General features: G+C 42.7%; 1 pseudogene; it reads right to left on the bottom strand.

Moving 5' to 3' along the window:
* Positions 1 to 8023: 8023 nt before the first annotated feature.
* Positions 8024 to 10174, bottom strand: LOC450410 (uncharacterized; annotated as a pseudogene).
* Between the last annotated feature and the right edge of the window lie 13052 nt (positions 10175 to 23226).

Raw genomic sequence — 23226 nt, 5'->3', positions numbered from 1 at the left:
TGATCTTGGAGGCATGGAATTGGGACTTGGAACTGCACCCCCCAGCTCAGATTTTCTGTTACTGACCTTCTGGAGACACAGGCATATTGGCGTCCTTGGTTTACCTACACTAAACTTCTTGCATACAGATGAGCAAACTGAGAGCTAGCAAAATGAACTGGCCCAAATTTACAGAATTAAGTGACTTTGTCACATGAGTCAGTGAAGAGCCTCAAAGATTAGTGAAGTCTATAAGATTGTGGGAGAGTCATCAACTAAGTTATGCAAGCTGTCCCATCCCCTCCCAGATTTCACATGGAAAATTTCAGTGGGAACAGAGGCAAATGAAGGGAGTTGGGTACACATATGAGGGCTGGTGTGGCCATTGAGATGCCTGAGCATTTACCAGGGGAGTTTTTATTTTTAGAAGGAAATATCTGCAGCATCTTACCAAATGCTTTGCCCGGGATCTCAGAGGCTCTGAGAACACTAAGCTCTGCCTGTGTTCCTACATTACAAAAAACCAAGAGGGATGTCGCCCTTGTGCTTGTGTTTTACTGAGAGGGAGGCTCATGGCCCCATCCAGACAACCTCCACACCCCGCCTTTGATCCCAGAGGCTGATGGAGAATGTCTTAGCCAGCTGCAACCCTAGGTATGGTTCTAACACATGGAGGCTCCTCTGAGAAATCTATAGGGCTTCATTAGGGCCATTAATAGGGTTGTCTTGCCACACTTCTGGGACTTTCAATTTTTTTTAATGGGTAGCTTTAATATTATTATTATTTTTTTTAATGGAGTCTTGCTCTGTCACCCAGGCTGGAGTGCAATGGCACAATCCCAGCTCACTGCAGCCTCTGCCTCCTGGGTTCAAGCAATTCTCTTGCCTCAGCCTCCTCAGTAGCTTGGATTACAGGCACTCACCAACAAAACTGGCTAATTTTTGTACTTTTAGTAGAGACGGGATTCCACCATATTGGCCAGGCTGATCTCAAACTCCTGACCTCAAGTGATCCACCCTCCTTGGCCTCCCAAAGTGCTGGGATTACAGGTGTGAGCCACCACACCAAGCCATATTTGCTTCAATATTTTAACACAAAATGATACTTTAACTTATCATCCAATGTTCCCACTATTCAATAGGATGCAACTGCTGTGCTTTTTTTGAAATAACTATTTTTGAAAATAATTATTTCAAAATGTAGTCCTCCCACAAAGTCCTATTTCTATTGGGATTTTAAAGGATTACATAAAATAGCCATCACATTTCACTTAATGTGCCCTATGTAATGCAGCACCCAGCCTGCTACAGCCACTTGGGCGGCTTTTGCCCACTCTCTCCTCCAGGATCTCTCACATGCATCAAGGCTGTGATCAAATAGAACATTCTCACTCCATCCCCTCCTAACCCCCAATTCAGATTGTAGCCCACCCCTCAGCAGTCCCTATCCCCTTTCCTTCATTTTGTTCCATAACTTTTGACACCTTCCAACATTGTATGGTTGTGCTTTTCTATTTTTTTTTTTTTTTTTTTGGACAAAGTCTCACTCTGTCGCCCAGGCTGGAGTGCAGTGTTGTGATCTCGGCTCACTGCAAGCTCTGCCTCCCAGGTTCACGCCGTTCTCCTGCCTCAGCCTCCTGAGTAGCTGGGACTACATGTGCCCGCCACCACGCCCAGCTAATTTTTTTGTATTTTTTAGTAGAGACGGGGTTTCACCATGTTAGCCAGGATGGTCTTGATCTACTGACCTCATGATTCACCCAATTCAGCCTCCCTAAGTGCTGGGATTACAGGTGTGAGCCACCATGCGTGGCCAGTTGTGCTTAGTTCTTTAGTGAACTATTTGCTCTTCTGCACAAAATTGCAAGTTCCACAGGGACATAATTTTTTTATGGCTTTATTATTTGTGTTATGTCCAGTGCCTAGAAAAGTACCTGGCAAGTGTTGTGAAGTATCTCCTGAATAGAGGCTGAATGTTGTGGTAAGTTTCACTGTGATTCCTCATCTTGTGCCTGCACTTGCAAGTTTCTTCTTGTCTGCCCGGGGAGGTGCACTCAGCCCCCTCAGCCCCCCACCACTCAAGGTCCCTGTCTGCATCAGTGTAATTGCCATCGAGTGTCAACAGCACAATCCCTTCCCCCACTCTCATTCAGAAGCTCCTCATCTGCTCTGGGATGGTACAAACTCACTCTTGTGTCATCATTCTTCCAAGTTTATTAAAATTCAAAATGTGAGTGTCTACTCTTTTCTTTCTCTTTGTCCTTTTGTTAAAACTTCCCCTTTGAAAGAGGAGATGCCAAGGTTTAGACTAAATGGGAGAGAAATAGTGGGAAACTGGAGAACAAGGGAGGAAAACCACATTGGTTAATCTATCAAATCATTATATTTCTATATGATTAAGCATAAAATAAAATGTCTTTGAAGAAGTTATGCAGTCCAAGGGGTCTCTAACTAATGAGCAGGTCCTGAAGGACATGGTAAAGCCCATATCAAAGCCGAGTTAATTAGCATTATATCCTGATGAATCTGTGGGGACAAGCAGTTCAGCTAAACTTTCATGAAACAAGGACAGCATTTGGGGGGTCTGTGTCTGACCTTGTCATAGGTGGGACATCCTTTGAGGGGGATCCGTGAGTCTTAGCTAAGTCAACGGGGAAGGGGAATTCTTTGCGGTAAGGCAGGAACACAAGGTGGGGATTTCTTTAACCATCACAGTTTCCCAGTGCCTCAGGGCTCAAGTAGAATTCAACAGTGTCGCTATCAGTACCTGGGCATATATCATGAAAGACATAGCTTAAGACTCCAAATACATATTTACTGTGGAACTGCCAAACAACCATGTTCATGGATTTTGAAAATATCATGGCATGCTGCATCTTGCCATCTGGGACATGTTCCAGACTCAAATGAATCCCATGGACATAAGATTAGCCACAGATAGAATTGTGAAGAACAACAAAACTCCTTCAACTACATGGGTAATTCAGAACCTAAGTGGAAAAAAAAGAAAACTGGAAGGCATGGGGCCACTCTGTGAGTTATGAGGTGCATGATTCAGGCCATTCCTTTCAACCACAACCACAGATGCAAAAGACGGTGGAACTGAGTAACTTGCAGCCTTGTCATGAGCACCAGAATCAAGAAGATTGATAAATACCTGTTTCTCTATGGAATCAATCATTCTTTTCTTTTTTCTTTTCTTTCTTTTTCTTTTCTTTTCTTTCTCTCTGTCTCTCTCTTTCTCTCTAATTTTGAGACAGAGTTTAGCTCTTGTCACCCAGCCTGGAGTGCAGTGGCGCAATCTCTGCTCTCTGCAACCTCCGCGTCCTGGGTTCAAGTGATTCTCCTGCCTCAGTCTCCCGAGTAGCTGGGATTACAGGCGCCCGCCACTACACCTGGCTAATTTTTTGTATTTTTAATAGAGATGGGGCTTCACCATGTTGGCCAGGCTGGTCACGAATGCCTGACCTTGAGTGATCCACCCACCCTGGCCTCCCAAAGTGCTGGGAATACAGGTGTGAGCCACCATGCCCGGCTCTCTATGTAATTTTCTAATCTTCAATTTTGTAATATTTAATTTTCTTCTATAGAAGACTGAAGATTTTCTATAGAAATTAAAGATTTTCTGTAAAAAACTTTTTTTTTTTTTTTTAGATGGCGTCTCACTCTGTTGCCCAGGCTGGAGTGTGGTGGCACAATCTCAGCTCACTGCTACCTCTGCTCTTGGGTTCAAGCGATTCTCCCACCTCAGCCTCCTGAATAGCTGGGATTATAGGTGTGCACCATGACGCTCAGCTAATTTTTGTATTTTTAGTAGAGACAGGTTTCGCCATGTTGTCCAGGATGGTGTTGAGCTCCTCAGCTCAAGTCATCTGTCCCCCTTGACCTCCCGAAGTGTTGGGATTACAAGCGTGAGCCACCATGTCCCGCCTTATGTTGTTAGTTTTTAATCTAAAAGAATGCCTCTGTCTTCGTAGAGTTTTGCTCAGTGTTAATGACAAAATCCTTGCCAAAGTCCCACCAGGTGCCCCATGTGCAGTGGCAATGCCCTGAGCTCCCGCATGTTGCAGGCTGCTTCACTGGATGCTGAGACTTGGTTATTGCAGAAATGCTGAGACTGCTAATTAAGGAAGGAGGAGATTATAAGTAAATAATCTTCCTGAGGATTTTTTTTTTTTTTTTGAGATGGAGTTTCACTTTTGTTGCCCAGGCTGGAGCGCAGTAACGCGATCTTGGCTCACCGCAACTTCCGCCTGCCGGATTCAAGAGATTCTCGTGCCTCAGCCTCCTGAGTAGCTGGGATTACAGGCATGTGCCACGCCGCCCAACTAATTGTTTGTATTTTTAGTAGAGACGGGGTTTCTCCACGTTGATCAGGCTGGTCTTGAACTCCCAACCTCAGGTGATCTGCCCGCTTCAGCCTCCCAAAGTGCTGGGATTACAGGCATGAGTCATCATGCCCAGTCTTTTTTTTTCTTTTCTTTTCTTTTCTTTTTTAAGATAAGAGTTTCACTGTTGTTGCCCAGGCTTGTGTGCAATGGTGCGATCTCAGCTCACTGCAACCTCTGCCTCCCAGGTTCAAGCAATTCTCCTGCCTCTGCCTCCCAAGTAGCTGGGATTCCAGGCATGTGCCACTATGCCTGGTTAATTTTTGTATTTTTAGTAGAGATGGGGTTTCTCCATGTTGGTCAAGCTGGTCTCGAACTGACCTCAGGTGATCTGCCTGCCTCAGCCTCCCAAAGTGCTGGGATTACAGGCGTGAGCCACTGTGTCTGGCCTTCATAAGGATTTTTAAAGCTATTCACAAACTTCGATCACAAATCTACCCACAGAAGTTGTTTTCTCTGGGAAACTACATTCCCATTTGTGCATAACACAGTGTGGACATGGTGGCTGCAGCTCTCCTAGGGCCTACTGTGGAAGCTTCTTCCTCAACAGAGCCTCAGGATTTATCAAAGTAAAAAAAAATAAAAAATTCATATGGTATCTGACGGCTGCCACTGCTGAAGGAATGTGTTATTTCTCAACCACTAATAAAACACAGAAACAGTTTCATTAAAGATGAGTTGTTGCTTTTCTTTTGAGTGAGAATATCATTATTCTAAGACTTCTATAGTTGTTGATCTGATCAAGTAAATATAGTGAAAGTTTTTTTGTTTCAGGTTATGAAGCAAAGCATTTTATTAGATGCACCACAAAGGGCATATTAATAGTAAATGGCAACACAATTTTAGATTATTAGCACTAAACTACGTTTTAAAGATAATGTATAATACTTCTACACAAGGCCTGGCACGGTGGCTCAAGCCTGGAATTCTAGCACTTTGGGAGGCTGAGGTGGAAGGATTGCTTGAGCCCAGGAGGTGGAGGCTGTAATGAGCCAAGTTTGCACCACTGCACTCTAGCCTGGGCCACAAAGTGAGACCTTGTCTCAAACAAACAACAAAAACCAAAAACAAAAACTTGCCACGGTCCACGGGGAAAGTGGCCATGGCCATGTCAACAGGACACTTCAAACCCATGGTGTTTGTAGGTTTGAGGCAGCCACAACATCAGATGTGTTTTCTGGGCTCTGCTGCAGGAACGGAGGAGCTGTGCTGGGCCCCTCGCCCCACTCTGAAGTTTGGCCATGGGCTGGATGTGCTTTTGCTTAGGGAAGATGCCACAGGCTCCTTCCTCCTTCCCAGAGACAGACACAGGTCCCCAAAGCCTCCCGTACCTGGCTGAGGAAGCCAGGCAGACATGTTCCCTGTCCAGAAGGAAGGCCCCAGAGCTCCTCAGGATCTGGAAGCTGAGGAGGAATGCAGAACAGTGTCCCTGGTCAACCCCACTGACCTTGGGGTCATCAGATTTGCAGAGCTGATACCCTGGCTTGTGGGGGAAGAAACATTATGTGTATTTTGAGATTTCTGTTTGTTAACACGTATTATTATCAAGGCCAAGGAAGTCTACTGAGAAGGAAGGAGGAGGACACTGAATACCAGCCCAGGCTGCAGTGAGGCCTCCAGTAGCCTGCTGTATGACTTAATAAATGCTGAGTCAATGCAGAGTTGCGCTTGAAATCATCTCCCAAATCATTCCATTTAAATGGATCTTCCTGAGTCTGAGCTTTCTGCTTTTGGGAGGGTTGTTAATAATTTGCCCACATATATTCATAATGAATTTCTGTACACATGAATTCCAGAGTAATTATTCAAAGTCTAGAGTTAACATTTTTTCCATTGTTACTTAGATACATGTGGTGTGTTACTCCCCTTCATGCCAAATATTTTCTTATGCCACATACCAACCGCAGAGCTATCAGATTAATTTTGAAGACTTCAGTATGTTTCAAAGACAAGGTATCTGACCAATTCTTATGCAATTGTTTTTTTGTTTTTAGATCTCAAGTTATAGTGTTAAACGCATAACATTTTTTCACTAGATTCAAATTACACAAAGCTTTTGGCTCAGAAAATGCTTAATCAGCATTTGATTGCAGAAAGTTAATAAGCTAATATACAGAAAGTTAATAAGGTAACATACAGAAAGTTCAGTTGCTAACTTATCCTTGCCAGGCCTTTAATTTGGATGGCCACAGTTGACACTCATGAAAGTCACCACTGATGTGGTGCTGGCTGTGTCCTTCCTGCCAATGTTTTGTGGGTATCATCCACGTGGAGACCTCGATTTTCGGTGGAGTGGCTCCTAGCTTTCTCCCCACTGGACATATCCAGCTCTGCTCCCTTCATCTCCTCTTCCAAGATAACAAGTGTGTTGTTTCACCTCTTTCTCCCTACAAAGCCAGACAGCTTACAAAGCAGGGGCTGTTCCATGTACATCTGACTTTCTCACCCAGGTCTGTGTGTGCACATCTGCATGTGCCTGTGAATATGTGTGCACATATGTGCATTCATGTGTATATGTGTGCCTGTATGTGTGTCTGTGCATGTATGCCTGTGTACCAAGAACCCTGCGGTCAGTGGCTGAGTATGAGGAACTTGAAGCTCTTACAAGTACTTTGAATACGGAAAGACACATTTGTGCCACATAGGTGCATTAGTCCTTTGCAGTTGCCTAACAGTCCATTTTATTTTAATGCTAATGTTTGTGATTGTGCGGTGGATTCACAGAATGACAGAGTCGGTGCCTCCCCAGCATCATTGCTCTACATGCATGACATTATCCAGTGTGTGCACATGTGGGCTGCTAGAGTATTTAGAGTAAACTGGGAGTTCATGGAAACCTGGCTGCTCCCAGAAGCACTCAGCACAGCCTAACATGACATAAAGTGTTACAATTAATAAATAAATTAAGCAAAGCTACTGCATACAAGATCATTATCAACCAGATTACTATATACAACTATGAACACAAAGAAATGAAACAACAAAAATCAAACTAGAGAACAAGAACCTATGACAAAAATAAGCCAATAAAGGGCTAACTTACAGATTTTAACAATAAGTCCTTCAATTTAACATAAGGAAAAAAATCCCTAAAGATAAATCAACAAAATAAGAAGAGTATATGAAGAAAAGTAAGGCACAGAGGCCAATAAATATTTTCTAAACTCTACCTCACATGAAACAGGTTACAGCAAGAGGATCTCTGCAGGGCAGGAGTCCAGAAACACTGAAAATCAATCACCTCAACTTCTTCTTTTTTTTTTCTTGAGAAGAAGTTTTGTTCGGTTGCCCAGGCTGGAGTGCAATGGGGCGATCTCGGCTCACTGCAACCTCTACCTCCCAGGTTCAAGCGATTCTCATGCCTCAGCCTCCCGAGTAGCTGGGATTACAGGTGTCTGCCACCACGCCCTGTTAATTTTTGTATTTTTAGTATAGATGGGGGTTTCACTATGTTGGCCAGGCTGGTCTGGAACTCCTGACCACCCACCTTGGCATCCGAAAGTGTTGGGATTACAGGCGTAAGCCAACGTGCCCGGCACCTCAACTTCTTTCTCAAGAATCAAGAAAGAAAAATCAAGTGCAAAGAATGCAGGATGAAGGCAATAATAAAGATAACAAACATCAATGAAATGGAAAAAAAAATAACACAAATAAACCAAGGCTAAAAGTTGTTTTTATAAACAACATAGTTAATAAACCACTAGCAAAACTGATTAAGGAAAAAAGATTAAAGAACACAAGAGACCAGTATCAGAATCAAAACAACAGCCTACGTAACAGTGTTATAACGATAATCAGAGAATTTTGTGAAATTCTCCCCGGGAGGCCGAGACTCCTGCTTGTCCTTCCTCCGCCGCCGGCACCCCAGACTCCCGGTCCACCCTCGGCTGGGTTGCCGTCTCCTCCTTTCAGAGATGGATGCCACAGGTTCCGGGCTTCTTAGGCTCTGGGAGGACGCGCAGCGGAAGGCGAGGTCGCTATATGAGGCCGCTCCAAAGTCGCCTCGCGCTGTTGCTGCCTCACTGCCTCGAGCCTCCAGCATCCAGGGAGAGTGCAGGCAAAACTGATTAAGGAAAAAAGATGAAAGAACACAAGTGACCAGTATCAGAATCAAAACAACAACTCTACATAACAGTATTATAACAAGATAATCAGAGAATTTTGTGAAATACATATGATCAAAAGTCTGACAACAGAGATCGCAACAGATGCTGAAAACCCAACTTACTAAAACTGGCACAAAAATAGCATAAAATAAGAACACTCCTATATATATTAAACAAAATTAACCAACTAATTTTAAAAATCCAACAAATCAACAATAATGCTCCACAAGGAAAACACCAGGATCAGACTTTGAAAATGTTCCAAATATTTAAGGAAGAAAAAAATATTGACACTGCTCACTCTCTCTCAAAGAGAAAGAAGAAAGGGATGGTTTTTCAATTTGTTTCGTGAAGCCAGCATTACATTAATACACAATCTGATCAGACAATAAAAAACCCAGAAATAATAGATGTTCTGTTTCACAGATACAAATATTCTAAGAAAAATATTGTTACATGAACTAAACCAAGCAAGAAATTAAAAATGAAATTAAACAACAAAGACCAGAGTAGGAAACAACAACCTACAATAGAAATGAACCAATAAAGGACTAATCTCTAAAGTGTCTTTAAAAATGCTTCACATCAATGTAGGAAAAACACAAATGACCCAAGACAAAAAGAACACTATGAAGGAAAAAAAAGGGGGGTGCATGGGCGAATAAATATTTGCTAAGCTGTACTATGAAGAGGGTTATTTCCAGTTCCAGATGAGAGATACCCACAGGCAGCCCGGAGGGTGGGACCCCAGGGGACAGGACCCCCAGAAGGTGATAGAGATCCTGGCAGTGGGGGACCTGGGGCAGAAGGTGACCCCATCCTCTTCCCGGGCTGCCGCTCAAGGCTCCTGCCGCTCCCGGGCTCCAGCGCCCTCTCACCGGGTCCTGATCAGGGCTCCCTTTCTCACCCCGGGTCAGGCAGAAGTCCCCGGACCCCAGTCCCAAAAGAAACGGAGGCTGCAGGGCTTCCACGCAGGAGAGAAGGGGAGGGCTCCTCTCCGACCCGGGCTCCTCCAGCGCCCACCCCAGCGGACTCTGAGAGGGCGAGGAGGAGGTCGGGGGCTAGGTTCAAGCCGCACTGGGCCCCGGATTCAAGAAAGAAACGGGCTTCTGAGACGCCTGTGCTTCAGAGGGGTCCTGGCTCGGCCTGGGATGGGGCTCGGGGAGAGTCAGACGGTATGCCAGGCTCCCAGCCTGAGGCCGCCCTCCCCGGCGCGCAACCCCCGCCCCCACCGCTGGGGCCCTCCTGCCTTTCCCGGCACGTCGCTCCCCGGGAGGCCGAGACTCCTGCCTGTCCTTCCTCTGCCGCGGGTATCCCAGACTCCCGGACTCACGCGCGGCTGGGTTGCCGTCTCCTTTCAGGGCTGGACGCCACAGGTTCCAGGCTTCTTGGGTTCTGGGAGGAGGCGCAGCGGAAGGCGAGGTCGCTGTATGAGGCAGCTCCAAAGTCGCCTCGCGCTGTTGCTGCCTCACTGCCTCCAGCCTCCAGCATCCGGAGAGAGTGCAGGCAGGCGGCACCCAGTTCTCTTCCTTCTCCTCCTGCCCACGGCGGAGCAGCCTCCAGCATCCAGGGAGAGTGAAGGCACGTGGTGCCTGGCCCTCTTCTTTCTCCTCCTGCCCAGGGCGGAGCCATACTGACCACGCTGCCTGGAGCAGGGTGAAATGAGGAAAGCCCGAGGAGCAGCTATTTATAATGACTCTTATTTAACTAGATATCCTGTAAGGCATGTTCGGATTGGATGAGAGCCACTGAACAAAACAACTCTGATTGGATAATATGACCCAATCAGGGCTGGCTGAAATGTTCCTTCTCGTCCTATCAGAACCAGGGTATAGATGCTGGGGTGGGGCAGGAGCCAGCGCCCCCACCAGAATCGGAAGCTGTGGGCGCACAGGGGAGATGGCTTTGTGGCCACTTTGCCTTTGGCTTTGCCTCCTGCCATGCCCCGCAGGCCCGGAGAATGTGGCCCCAGACTGAAATGAGAAGAAGGTGGCCCCGCCGAGGGTGAGTCTGGGGAGGCTGGAGTGGGGGCTGTGAGGGGGCGCCCGGGCAGGAGTCTCGGCCTCCGCTGGGAGCAGCATATTCAGTGTGTAATGTGAATAACAGGCAAAATAGGTCTTAATTTTTTGTATTATTAGTGACAAAGACTTCCGGTCAACCGCAGGCCGCTAGGAGTTATGCTTTGGGGGAGTTGAGAGTTAAACTTGGATTTTTGACTGTGGGAGGTTAGCATCCATATCCCCCACATTGTTCGAGGGTCAGGTGTATTTTAGAGCACTGGCATGAATCACTTTGGGTCCCACTTGTTGAAAATAGGCATTGACATTTGGAAGCGCCTCCTTGTAGCGAGCAGGTACTACTGATCTCTCTCTTCCACGTACTGACCTTTCCCCAGCTTCTGTGGAACCCTGTTTCCTGGAGTTTACTTACATTCTTTAGTCAATTATTCTCTAATTCTTCTGAAAGTGGATTTGGAGCAAGGGAAGAGAAACCTGCAGTCTTGGCTTTGTCCAGGTTTTGGTTCTGATTCTTGTGTGCGGTCCACATTCAGATTGGGGTCCTTAATGAAATCCGTGGCTTCATCTCTCCTTGCATGCCAGCATCACCCAATCGTGTATAGTTAAACTCGAACTCCCTTTGCACCACAGACTCCCATCTCCAGGTGTTTAACAGGAATTGGATACTGAGCATGTGATATTTTTACCTAAACCTGCATACATCTTTTTTCCTTGTTTCCCTGTGTGCTTGTCCCCTGCCCAACCATCAGCACCACAAACCTAGACGCCTAAAATTCATCCACCTCCTTTGTAATGGCACCCAACCACCACATACAATCCTTTTAAATATCTCAGATCTGTATTTGGAAAATTACACATTTTAACTGTCTTTTCACTTCATTGCCTTTCCATTACTCTAGGCCCTGGTGGTTTCTTCACTGTTAGACTAATGAGCTATGAGTGTTTACCCTCCTAATCCTGCATACTCCTTAAAACCTCAGGCAGAAAATGGAAATTAAACTCGTGGGCATTCAAGGACACCCCCACGATTTTCAGGATAAAGTTTTTATGGCTTAGCTTAATGCCCAACGACTTTCACATTCCTCTGTTGATAATTTCAATCTCTTGAAATTCTCTCAAACAAAAATAACTAACACTTGTTAACAACTTAGTGTTTTCAGGAAATACTTTAAGCAATTAAAGTCATAATTAAAGTAACATATGCAAAAACCCTATCAGTACTGCTTTTATACTTAAAGTTTTGTTTAAACGTAACCCTGTTTACTTGTTTATGTGTTGTCTATGGCTGCTCTCATGCTGCAGAGGTCGAGTAGAATATGGAACAGATGACGTGGATCACAGCTCCAAACATGTTTACTGTTTTGCCATTTTCAGGAAAAGTTTGCTGGATGACTCCTAATATAGTTGAATGTCTGTGTTACTAGTACAGGGAGATCCTTGCCAGCCAATGTCAGATAAACAAGTTGATTTTATGGACAATTTGTCTCATATATACAAGCACATTTCCAGTTTTTGTAACTGTTAACGATTTATTTTCCCACTTAGTTTGCTCCCTGTAACTTTGAGTGGCTCAACTATTCATCTTGTTTTGATTTCTTCATACCATTTACCCTCCTTCCAGATTATTTAATCAGGTGTTTTTATATTACACCTCAGCAGGGTTCTGAGCTTCTTGTTTGTTTACATGTCTCTATGACCCTCTTTGTTGTTTCATAAATGGATTGATGATATGTAAAATGTACATATTCATGGAAATAGCATTTGTTCCAAGTGACAAAACTATTTATAAAATGAGGATTGTAATTATGTGTGCTATTTGAATTCTGTACATGTATATTTCTGTCCTTGGATTGGAGGCAGAAAAGGGGTGGATTTTGGCTTCAGGCATGGTTTTCTCATCAGAATCCTAAGGTTAGTTCCTCTAGGCATGGGGCTGTAGGATGAATATCCCAAGGTGACAGTCATTGTTGATCCTTAGACCTTATTCTCAATGGGATTTTTAATAAGTGTACTAACATTTTAAGAGCTGTATTAGTTATAAGAAGAAATAGAATCAATTTTTATTTTAAAACGTTTCAATTTGAAATAATTATATACTTCAGAAAAATTAAAATAATATTAACAGTATTTCTGCATACCCTTCATCTATCCCTAATGTTAATGTTTAGCATAATCATAGAACAATTATTAAAGGTGAAAAACTCATACTGAGTCAGTACAGTCAACTAATCTTCAGAGCGCATCTGAATTCTCCCTCCAGTACCCGTTTTCTGTCCTCATTGCATGTAGTTCTCATTTTTCGTCAGCCTCCTCCAGTTTGCATAATTTTCTCATTATTTCTTTTGTATTCATGGCCTTGATACTTTTTAAGAATTATATTTATTTTGTAAATATTTTGTAGACTGCACCTCCATTTGGGTTTGTGGAATGTTTCGTCATGAAGTAACCTTCCATCTAATCATGAGGAAACATCAGACAAACCCAAATGAAGGTACAGTCTATGAAATAAATACGATTCATGTGGCAGGAATGTCACAGAAGTAATGTTACATACTTCTCAGGGCATTTTATCAGATGGTAAGTGATGTTGCCATTACTGGTGATGTTAATCTTGGTACAGTGGTGGCTGCCAAGTATTTTTCCCTTTTTAGCTGAAATGTATCTTACGGGGAGACATTTAGAGATATACAAATATCCTGTTTGATATTGTATTCTCCCCCATTAGTCCTAGGACCCATGAGTAGATTTTTACCTATAGCAGTTATTACGGTGGAGGTTGCCTAATGATTTCTTTCCATCATTCCTTCTGCATTTATTTGGAATGTTCTAGTAGGAAACAGCTGTTGCTTCTACACCACTTATTTATTCAATTATTTATATTATTATGGACTCATGGCTGTTTAGTGTATTCTTTGGATTATGATCCAATGCTAATATTATTTATTTTGTTTTCAGGTTGTCTCAACTGTTGGGGTGATCAGACCCAACACCTGGCCATGGGGGCTACTAAGTCTGGCGGAGTCAAAGGAATGAGAAAAGACAAGTTAAAAGAGAAAGTGGGACCATGCAGCCAATGCTAGTGTGGAGGCTGCAAAGGCCCTGAGCTCTGGGAGCCCACACTATTTATTGATGATCAAACAAAGAAACAGGTAGTGAAGATGTGGGGGTTGAAAGGAAGTGGTGTATCAAGTGAATGAGCTACAGCTGTGACGGTTTAGCATTTTCTTTGAAACATATGGCTACTTGAGATAAAGGGAGTGCTAGAAGCAAGGAGCCAGCAAGTCTAGACACATTCCAAAGGCCACGAGGGGTTTTAATCCTGGACCCTGGACATGTTCCAAGCCCTGCCTCAGCTTCTCTCCCAACCCTCAGCTTTTCTCCCAACACTCAACATTGGCCATTGAGAGCCCCTTCAGGTTGGCACCTGTTTCCTTTTGATATGCCTTCATCATTTTTGAGTTCTTCCTTATTTTTGGCATCACAAAGTGTTCCAGGCTTATCATGCATCTTCCCTGACCTCAGCCCTGAAATTAACCCTATTTCTAGGGAGCCCTGGTTCATCATTAACTGGAGAATGGTACTAGAAACCATGATCTGAGCACTAGGTGTGCTCATTAGCACTGGAATGTCATTTACTCTAGGATCTCTCCATTGACAGAGCTAAGAACTCTATGTTGGTGTACTCACACATGCATTGACATTTGTCTATACCTATCTGACTGTGTACCTACCTACTTATAAAAACTGTGAGTTCTTACTGTTGCCTTTGATTCCACTCTAACACCACTGAGTTTATTCTAGCTTTTCCTTCTTTGTAACTTCTAACAGTGAGAACATTGGCTTTTATTTTCCAAAATATGTTCACTTGTTTGTTTGTTCCTGGTGTGTGTGTGTGTGTGTGTGTGTGTGTGTGTGTTTATGTGTGTGTATAGTAGATTGAGAATTGTGAAACTGTATGCTTGTTGAGAAATGAATTTACTAATTAGAAAATAGTATTTGTGGGACTTTTTTTTGTCTTTAGCTTTCAACAATGAAAATAGTTTTCCAAAGTTATTAGGCTAGTTATGTTCTTCCCCACCTCTTTCTGCATGCTCATATTATTAGATTTCCTTTTATTAGATTCCCATTTCATTAGGTTCCTTTTTATATATCTTATGCACAAATGAGCAGATAACATGTATAATTTTTAATATCCCCTTCTCATTATATGAAGTGTAGCTTATACCACGTGTGTGTGTATATATATATATACACACACATATTCTTGCTCTGTGTTTTGCATTTTTTCTTTCCACTTAACAATATAGCCTATATTTTAGAACATATTTAAACTTACTTTCATCTTAGCATGCTGTGATAGCAAACAGTTTCATTATTTTTCAGCCACAGAATTTTGTCTATAAAATATTCACTTCAGAAATGTAGAAGTAAAGCATCAACATTAACAGAGACATTGTCTTTTTAAGGTTTTTCTTTTTTTTCTTTTCTTTTTTTTTTTTGAGATGGAGTCTCATGCTGTCGCCCAGACTGGAGTGCATTGGCGCGATCTCCACTCACTGCAACCTCTGCCTCCTGGGTTCAAGCAATTCTCCTGCCTCAGCTTCCCTGAGTAGCTGGGACTACAGGCATGTGCCACCACACCTGGCTAATTTTTGTATTTTTAGTAGAGACAGAATTTCACCATGTTGGCCAGGCTGGTCTCGAACTTCTGACCTCAGGTCATCCACCCACCTTGCCCTCCCAAAGTGCTGGGATTACAGGCATGAGCCACCACGCCCAGCCAAGGTTTTGCTTCTTAAAACTTAACATTCTGGGGTCACTCAGGTATTTTCCCACTGTAGACTTATGTTAAAGTAGTATAAATTTTTGGTAGTAATTTAAATGTCTTTATTTATAAATGCACATTTGTGTTTCATTTCTAGCTGGTTGCAGTGTTTGATAAGCAAGATCTACATCATGGAGGTGATGACACCAGTGCCAGCTCCATGCATACCCAGAGCCCAGAGAGATTTACTAGTGCTAGTGAGCTTGGCACCAACAATGTCTCAGCCTTTCAGTCTGATCAAGCATCAAGTGAAATTGAGGTCACATCTTCAGTACTTCATGCAAGTAAGTGAAAACTCTTTCTTCTCTGCATACTTCATCTTTTTTTTTTTTTTTTTTTTGAGACGGAGTCTTGCTCTATTGCCCAGACTGGAGTGTAGTGGCACAATCTCAGCTCACTGCCACCTCTGCCTCCCAGGTTCGAGCAATTCTCCCTGCCACAGCCTCCTGAGTTGCTGGGCAGCTGCCGCCATGCCCAGCTATTTTTTGGGTATTTTTAGTAGAGACGGGGTTTCACCATGTTGGGCAGGCTGGTCTCGAACTCCTGACCTCAGATGATCTGCCCACCTTGGCCTCCCAAAGTGTTGGGATTACAGGCGTGAGCCACCACACCTGGCCACTTCATCTTCATTTGAGATACAAAGTTTTGTCATCCATTCTTGCTTCTGTGAATGCAAGGAATTCATTCCTTGAACAGATAATAGAATTCATTACCTGTTTTTATCCAGAATTCAGTTTAGAACCTTGGCAAATGTCTTTCAAGAGAAGTAGGCATATTAAAATCACATTTTAGTGAATTAAACCTACTTTAGTCAATTTTTCATGGCAGGGCAGGGTCCATCAAGGTAGGGGGATAGAGAAATACTTAAACACTGGTATGGCCCAAGTCCCAACCAGTTTTAGTATATGTTCTGCCGAAGTGAGCACCCAAGTCCCAACCAATCTGAATGAATCGTTCCACCATATCCAGCCAATATTAATATTATTCATAATAAAATCTTAATAAATGAAAGTACAGTAAATAAAAAATGAATATAAAATACCTAAACATAAATATGTCTTAAAACACTAGTTGAGGGTTCTAAACGTACCAAAAATAACTGTTTCAAGACGCTTTAAAGCATTGCAATTTGTACAACCAAAAGGAAATACATCCTAAGGAAAAAAATGAATTGCCAAACAAGGACCCTAAAACTGTTTGTTGTTGGCATTGTTCATCTTCAATTTGTAGATCGGCATTATAGGATGAAGGAGATGAGGAGAAATAATACTTTAATTCTGTCATTCCTGGTGTCATTGAGGACCTAGGATTCTTAGTATAGGAGAAAGGGGATACAGATAGAAGTTACAAAGTAATAAACAACTACTTTATAGTCCTCAATTTGGATAGGACAAGTCATCATGGATTCATGATTGTTTTTTCTTTACAACCTACACTTTATTGATTTTATAGCAGGAAATTAGAATGGAGAAGATTAAAAGCTTAAAGACATTGAACTGTCCCAGAATGATAACTTTAGAACTTGAATGAATTCAGAAATCTGAAAATTTAATGAATTTAAGTTATATTGTGGAAATTTTGAATTGCTTTAGGACTGGATTTAGTCCATGTCTTTCAATATATCAGTGTGTTGTGGTTTCACAGACCTACAACAATACACAGAAATATTTGATACAGGTTGCTATTTATAGATTTTCTTCTTGTTATTTGGTTTGAAAGTGCATATGTTATTGCACTTTCATGCAGCTAATATGATGGTTATTGGTCATCAGTAATAATTTCTTGAGCTCATGATTGATGCAAAGCATTGTGCTAGGAGTTATGGTGGATACACAGAGGTTTAGAACTACGATCCTGGCTTTAAGGAGCTTGCTATCCAGTTAGGTAGGACTGATGGGAGTTCCCCCCTTCACCCTTTGCACATTTTGCACTGAGAATTTACTGATCACCTAAAGTATATCACAAAACCTGCTGTACATTTTCTGTGTACTAACTCATGTAATCATCAAAATAAATAGTCTGAAAAGGAAACTGAAACTCAGAGGCATAATTTAACTTGATTCGTGTCATGATATGTTTTAACTCTCAAAAAAAGAACCCAGAAGGAAGGAGCACTCCTGTATGTATTCACAGAAAAAGGCACGAATCAAGGACCAACTTAGTAAGGCAGCATTTCTCATATCCAGGCTGTATTCTGGAAATAACAATTTTTTTATAGAAAGAGATCAGAGTTCCTTGGAGAAATACCTGAATTTAGGTCTGGACAGAAGATGTATGAGATGATTCTGGATCAATCTGACATATCATCAAATAAGGATGCTATGAAACATAACTAGGGTATATCAGAGGGCCTAGGAGATGACACGATGCTCCTACTGTCCAAAAACAGGACAATTGGAATTTCAATTGGTATAGTAACAGCAATAAGTGCATGGATTTGTAATTATAATAAATAAGTTTACAAGCAAGAAAAAGGCTGCGAGTGATCCAATTTATTATTTGGAAAGCTGATAAGGGAATAATTCATCTATTCTGCATTTCCTGTGTGGGTGATGTCACTGGATAACTAACAGATCAAGGGGAAGTTACTTTTTATGTAAGTATTTCAGCTAATAAATGAAGGTGTAATGATAGCATTAGAATATTACTATTTTGCAACTCCTAGTGAAATAATAGATCTAGGGATTGATCATTGTATGAAAGGACAATAAAAACTGGGGACCCAATTTACTATGCCAAAAGAAAAAAAGGTAACCTGAAAGCTGAGTCATGCAAGAAGCCACCTTTCCTTGCCTTTGTAAGCAGTTACAGATAAAAGTTTAAACATTTCCACAGGTAGCTACCCCGTTCATCTTTTCTAATTAAGTGCTGATTTATTGAGCATAAGATCAGTACATAATTGACTATTTCCCTACCTGCTCCTTTTCTCTTGCAACGTGAGGATCACCACACACTTCCTATTTCCTCTCTAGGTCACTTTTCCTTTTTAAATATTGAAGCCCTCAAAATCATCTTTGGAGAAAATCAGAGACCACAGACTGTGTCTGCGATTCTGTGTTTATTTCTTCTGGGCATGTTCTTAACCTTGGCAAAATAAACTACTACATTGATTGAGACCTGGCTGGGATACTCTTTGGTTTTACAATTGCTATGGTCTTAATGTATCCCTCAAAATGTATCTGTCAGAACTCTAATCCCTAAGACAGCAGTGTTGGGAGCTGCAGCCTAATGGAGGTGTTTAGGTAAAAAAGCTACATGTTATTTGGAAAACTGATAAAGGAGAGAATAAATTATTTATCTATTCTGCATTTCCCATATGTGGGTGGTATCTACTACCCTGTAGTAGATGAGGGGGATGTTACTTTTTATATACATACAAAATAGTTACGTCTTATATAAGTATAAAAAGAGCTTGAAGGAATCAGTTTACTTTTTGTCACTCTTCTGTCATGTGAGCACATCACATCCATCCTCTCTCCCTTTCACCTGCCTCCATGTGAGGATGTAGTAGGAATGCCCTCTCCAGAGGCCTCTTGATTTCAGACTTCCCAGCCTGCAGAACTGTGAGAGAATAAATTTCTGTTCTTTATGAGTTACCTAGGTTCAGGAACTCAGTTATAGCAACAGAACACTCCCAACTGGAGTTCTTCAGCACACCCCAGTCCATCCCCTCACTAACCCCCTACCTGTCCAGTCTTATCTGCCTTTATATCAAAAGCCCACAGCTAACCTAGAGGGCTTCCACCCTGCCCTGGCTGACTTCCTAGGAAGCCCCCCTCTCCACCCACCCTGATCAGAACACTGTCTGAAGGTTCTCTCTCACCATTTTAAAAAGAAATTTGTCTGACAGAGAGGTTCTCGTGAGGAGGCCAGCTCCCACATCAGAGGGAGATTGCAGTTTGGGCTGGACCAGGATAAAACAGTGCTGTCCTGGGGCTGGCTGTCTGATAAGGGGCTCCAGAAAGTGCAGTGATGGAACCCTGGGAGGCTTTCTGCTCTCCTGTCTGCAGGTTCCTGGTGAAAGGACCTATTGGCCACTAGGGTGTCTGCATATGTGTTTGCATGTGTGTGTGTGTCTTTGTGTGTGTGTGTCAGAGTGATGTGTGTGTTCTTGGCTTGATTTCTTTCAGCACAAAGCCCACTTTTTTGCTGAATGTATCTCATTGTTTGCTGAAACTCAGTGCATTCAGCTGGCTCAAGGGTCCTGGGGCCTCGCCGTGGCATATTTGCACAAGCCTAGTGTCTGTGCAGACTGTACACTAGAGTTCAGTTGTAAGACCCTTTTGATCCCTTATCCTGACCCTGTAATAGAAAAGCCATTTCATTTAATGGAATAGAAACCCAGATCTAATGGAGAGATGGTCTAATCTGCCATACATTGGAGCACTATCCAGTGATTTGGACTTTGTGGCATTGATGGAAATTTCCAGGTTCTCTAGGTGGTGGGCAGAGACCTCACTTTTTAAGAAACTCCCCCACTCCACCCCTGCCAATGAGGACACTGCTTGAGGACATTCCTGTTAATGTTAAGTAGAAGAGATGGTTTCTTTTCTTTTCTTTTTTTTTTTTTTTGAGAAGGAATTTTGCTCTTGTTACCTAGGCTAGAGAGCAATGGCCCGGTCTCGGCTCACTGCAACCTCTGCCTCCCAGTTTCAAGCGATTCTCCTGCCTCAGCCTCCCAAGTAGCTGGGATTACAGGGGCACAACCCCACGCCCAGCTACTTTTTAAATTTTTAGTAGAGACAAGGTTTCACCATGTCAGTCAGGCTGGTCTCGAACTCCTGACCTCAGGCAGTCCACCTGCCTCAGCCTCCCAAAGTGCTGGGATTATAGGCATGAGCCACCACGCCTGGCCAAGAGATCATTTCTTGATGTTGAATTTCAGGTAGCAAAGCCAGCTCCTGCATATCAGGGTGGCGGTGCTTGGGCTGAGACAGGTCTAGACAGCATTGTCTGAAAATGGGCTCAAGGAAGTAGCTGTGAAAGGCCCCTGGGATGTTTTCTGCTCCCCTCTCTGCAAATGTCCTGGAGGGACATCCTGTCACTTTGGGGTGTGTGTGTGTGTGTGTGTGTGTGTGTGTGTGTGTGTGTGTGTGTTCATCACTTGGTTTTGTTTATGTTTTTGCTTTTCTTCATGAAATCTGCAGAGTTGCCAAAAGTACCTTGATGTTTTCTGAAAGCAGAGCCAATGACCACACTCCAGGGACTGAGTCCTCAAATCTGTGGTATTTGCTAAGGATGGGTGTATACCTACAGACAGTGTGATGGGGTTCAGGGCCAAAGAACACTAGTTTCTGTGCCCTGTTTCTATGTTAAAAAGACATTTCATTCAACTGGATAACAGGGCAATCTGGTGGAGAAAATGTCTACTCTGCCATAGGATGGGGCAGCAGCCTGCAGTTCAGAACACTGGTGTGTGTCTGGAAATTTCCAGAGCCTCCCGTTGCTGGTAGAGGCCCAGAAGGTAGGGGGCATTTGTCTGCAGATCAAAGGTGAGGGTTCTGCTCACCCCATTATCTTGGCCGTGTTTGCACCCTTGAGTTTGAGGGTTGGATGTCCTGACTGACTGTGCCATAGGAGGGTATGAGACTGAGGGTGACAAAGCTATAGGCTGTGGGGATGATGTACATAGGGAGCTTCCCTGCTGCCTGTGGCAAGAGTAAAGAGTGAAATGCTTGGGGCAGGGAAGAGACAACAAAAGTCTACAGAATCTATTGTCCCCAGATCATCTCCCATGGTAGTCCAATCATGGCCTAACATCCTTAGCTACCAATTGCAGAGGAGACTCTGTGCATTTGTGTTCATGTGGCCTTGGATGTTGGCAAATTCAGATTGGTGCCCCAGGCACCTGTGCCTGTAACTGCAGTTTCAACAGGCTCAGGACTAGGCTAAAGAGCCTCCAAGCTTCCTCCAGTTTCCTGGTGCATGCATGTGCAATATACTCCCCTGGCCTGGGTCTTTTCTGCCTCTTCTTGCCAGTTGGGTCAGAGCTAGCTTATTAACCAGTGTTTTCTGAGATTTAATAGAACTGGCTCAGACCAGTTGGAGACTTGAAAAGGGCTATGTGATAGTAATAGATTTTTAAAGATACATTATTATTTTAGAGTAGATTTGAGTGTACAGCAAAATGGAGTGCAGAGTCCAGAGTTCCCATATGCCCTCGATTCCTGTACACTCTTGGGTCACTCCACCAATGACCTCCTACACCAGAGTAGACTATTTATTATAGTCAGTGAACTTACATTGACACATCATCATCACCCAGAGCAATACTCTTGGTGGCACACATTCTAAGGGTTTGGAGAAATGTATAATGAGAATGAAATGTATAATGAATGTATCATTATAGCTGTTATGATATCCTGCAGTGTATTTTCATTACTGTAATAATCTTGTGCTCTATTTATCCTTTCTTTTCCTAACCATTGGAAACCACCAATCTTTTCATTCTCCATAGTTTTGCATTTTTCTGAATGTTATATACTTGGAATCATAGTGTAGATAACTTTCCAGATTGGCTTCTTTCAGTTAGTAATATGCATTTAGTGTGTAATACACAGTAATAGCTCATTTCTTTTCAGAGGTGATTAATATTTCATTTTCTAAATATATCACATTTGTATTTATCATTAAGCTACTTAAGGACATCTTGGTTCCTCCTAACTTTTGGCAGCTATTTTAATAGCTGCTATAAACATCTGTGTGCAGGTTTTCGTGTAGACATAAGCTTTCTGGTCATTTGGATAAAGACCTAGGGAGTGCAACTGCTGGATCACATAGTAAGAGTGTGTTATAGTTTTGTAAGAAACTGCCCATATTAGGAGAGTCTTTAGAATGGTAGAAGAGAACGTGTTCACATACTGAGAATCAGTCCCATGAAGGAGGTAGAACTTGAAAATCCAGAAACAATGACATAACCATGAGAGCTGTTAAAAGATACAATTAGGCTCTTTGAAACATTAGGAAGTATATTTGAGCATTCAGAAATGTATAAACCAAGCAGCCCGAGACTGCAAACATCCCAGAGCTCCAACAGAGAGGCTTAGGGAGGGTGGGGGAAGGCTTTTATATGGTGAATATGGAAGAAAAAGAAAATACTTGATTGGGTAAAGTGCAGCAGTGGCCTCATTTGGAACATTACGGTGGAAAGTCTCTGGTTAGATGATAGTTGGTGGCTTGATTGGTTAAGCTTAAGTTTCCTTTTATTATTTAATTGAGTCAAGTTTTGGTTTGTTGAAGGAGGAACTGAGCATACTGGAGCCACCTCAGCCTCATAGCCATCTGTTTATTTGATCATTTTTAACAGAGAAGATCCTTTTAAAAATATCTGTTGCCCCACCTGGAGTGTGGTGGTGTGATCACGGCTCACTACAGCCTCAACCTTCCAGGCTCAGGTGATCCTCCCACCTCAGTGCTCCCCACCCTGAGTGGCTGGGACTACAGGCATGTGCCACCACACCACCATGCTCAGCTACTTATTTGTTTGTATTTGTTTTAGAGATGGGTTTCCCTAAGGTGCTTAGGCTTGTTTCAAAATTGTGGGCTGAAGTAGTCTGCCTGCATTGGTCTCCCCAGGTGCTAGAATTACAGGCCATCTAACCTTTTATCTCAGATTTCCCTTGTGAGAAAAGGAGAGGTGCTTTTTCTGACATGATGAATCAGAGAAAGATGAGGTGGTTGCATCCTGTGCATATTATTTTCTTAGGTGATGGGAAGATGATCGGCTCTTGCCTAATGGGATATATTATCTCCTTGAATGATATGGCAAGATATTCAGGTGAAAGAAGTAGAATAAAAGTTAGAGGAACATAGAAAAGATTGGTTATACATGTTGGGTTTCTGAAGAAATGATGTCATTGGAGAAACAAAACTTTTATTGATTTTTGGAAATATTTAGGGCCAATTTGTTA

This window comes from Pan troglodytes, chromosome 8 (genome assembly GCF_028858775.2).
Source record: "Pan troglodytes isolate AG18354 chromosome 8, NHGRI_mPanTro3-v2.0_pri, whole genome shotgun sequence".
NCBI lineage: Eukaryota > Metazoa > Chordata > Mammalia > Primates > Hominidae > Pan > Pan troglodytes.
The sequence above is the reverse complement of the archived record's forward strand: the minus strand, read 5'-3'. Positions and strand labels throughout refer to the sequence as shown.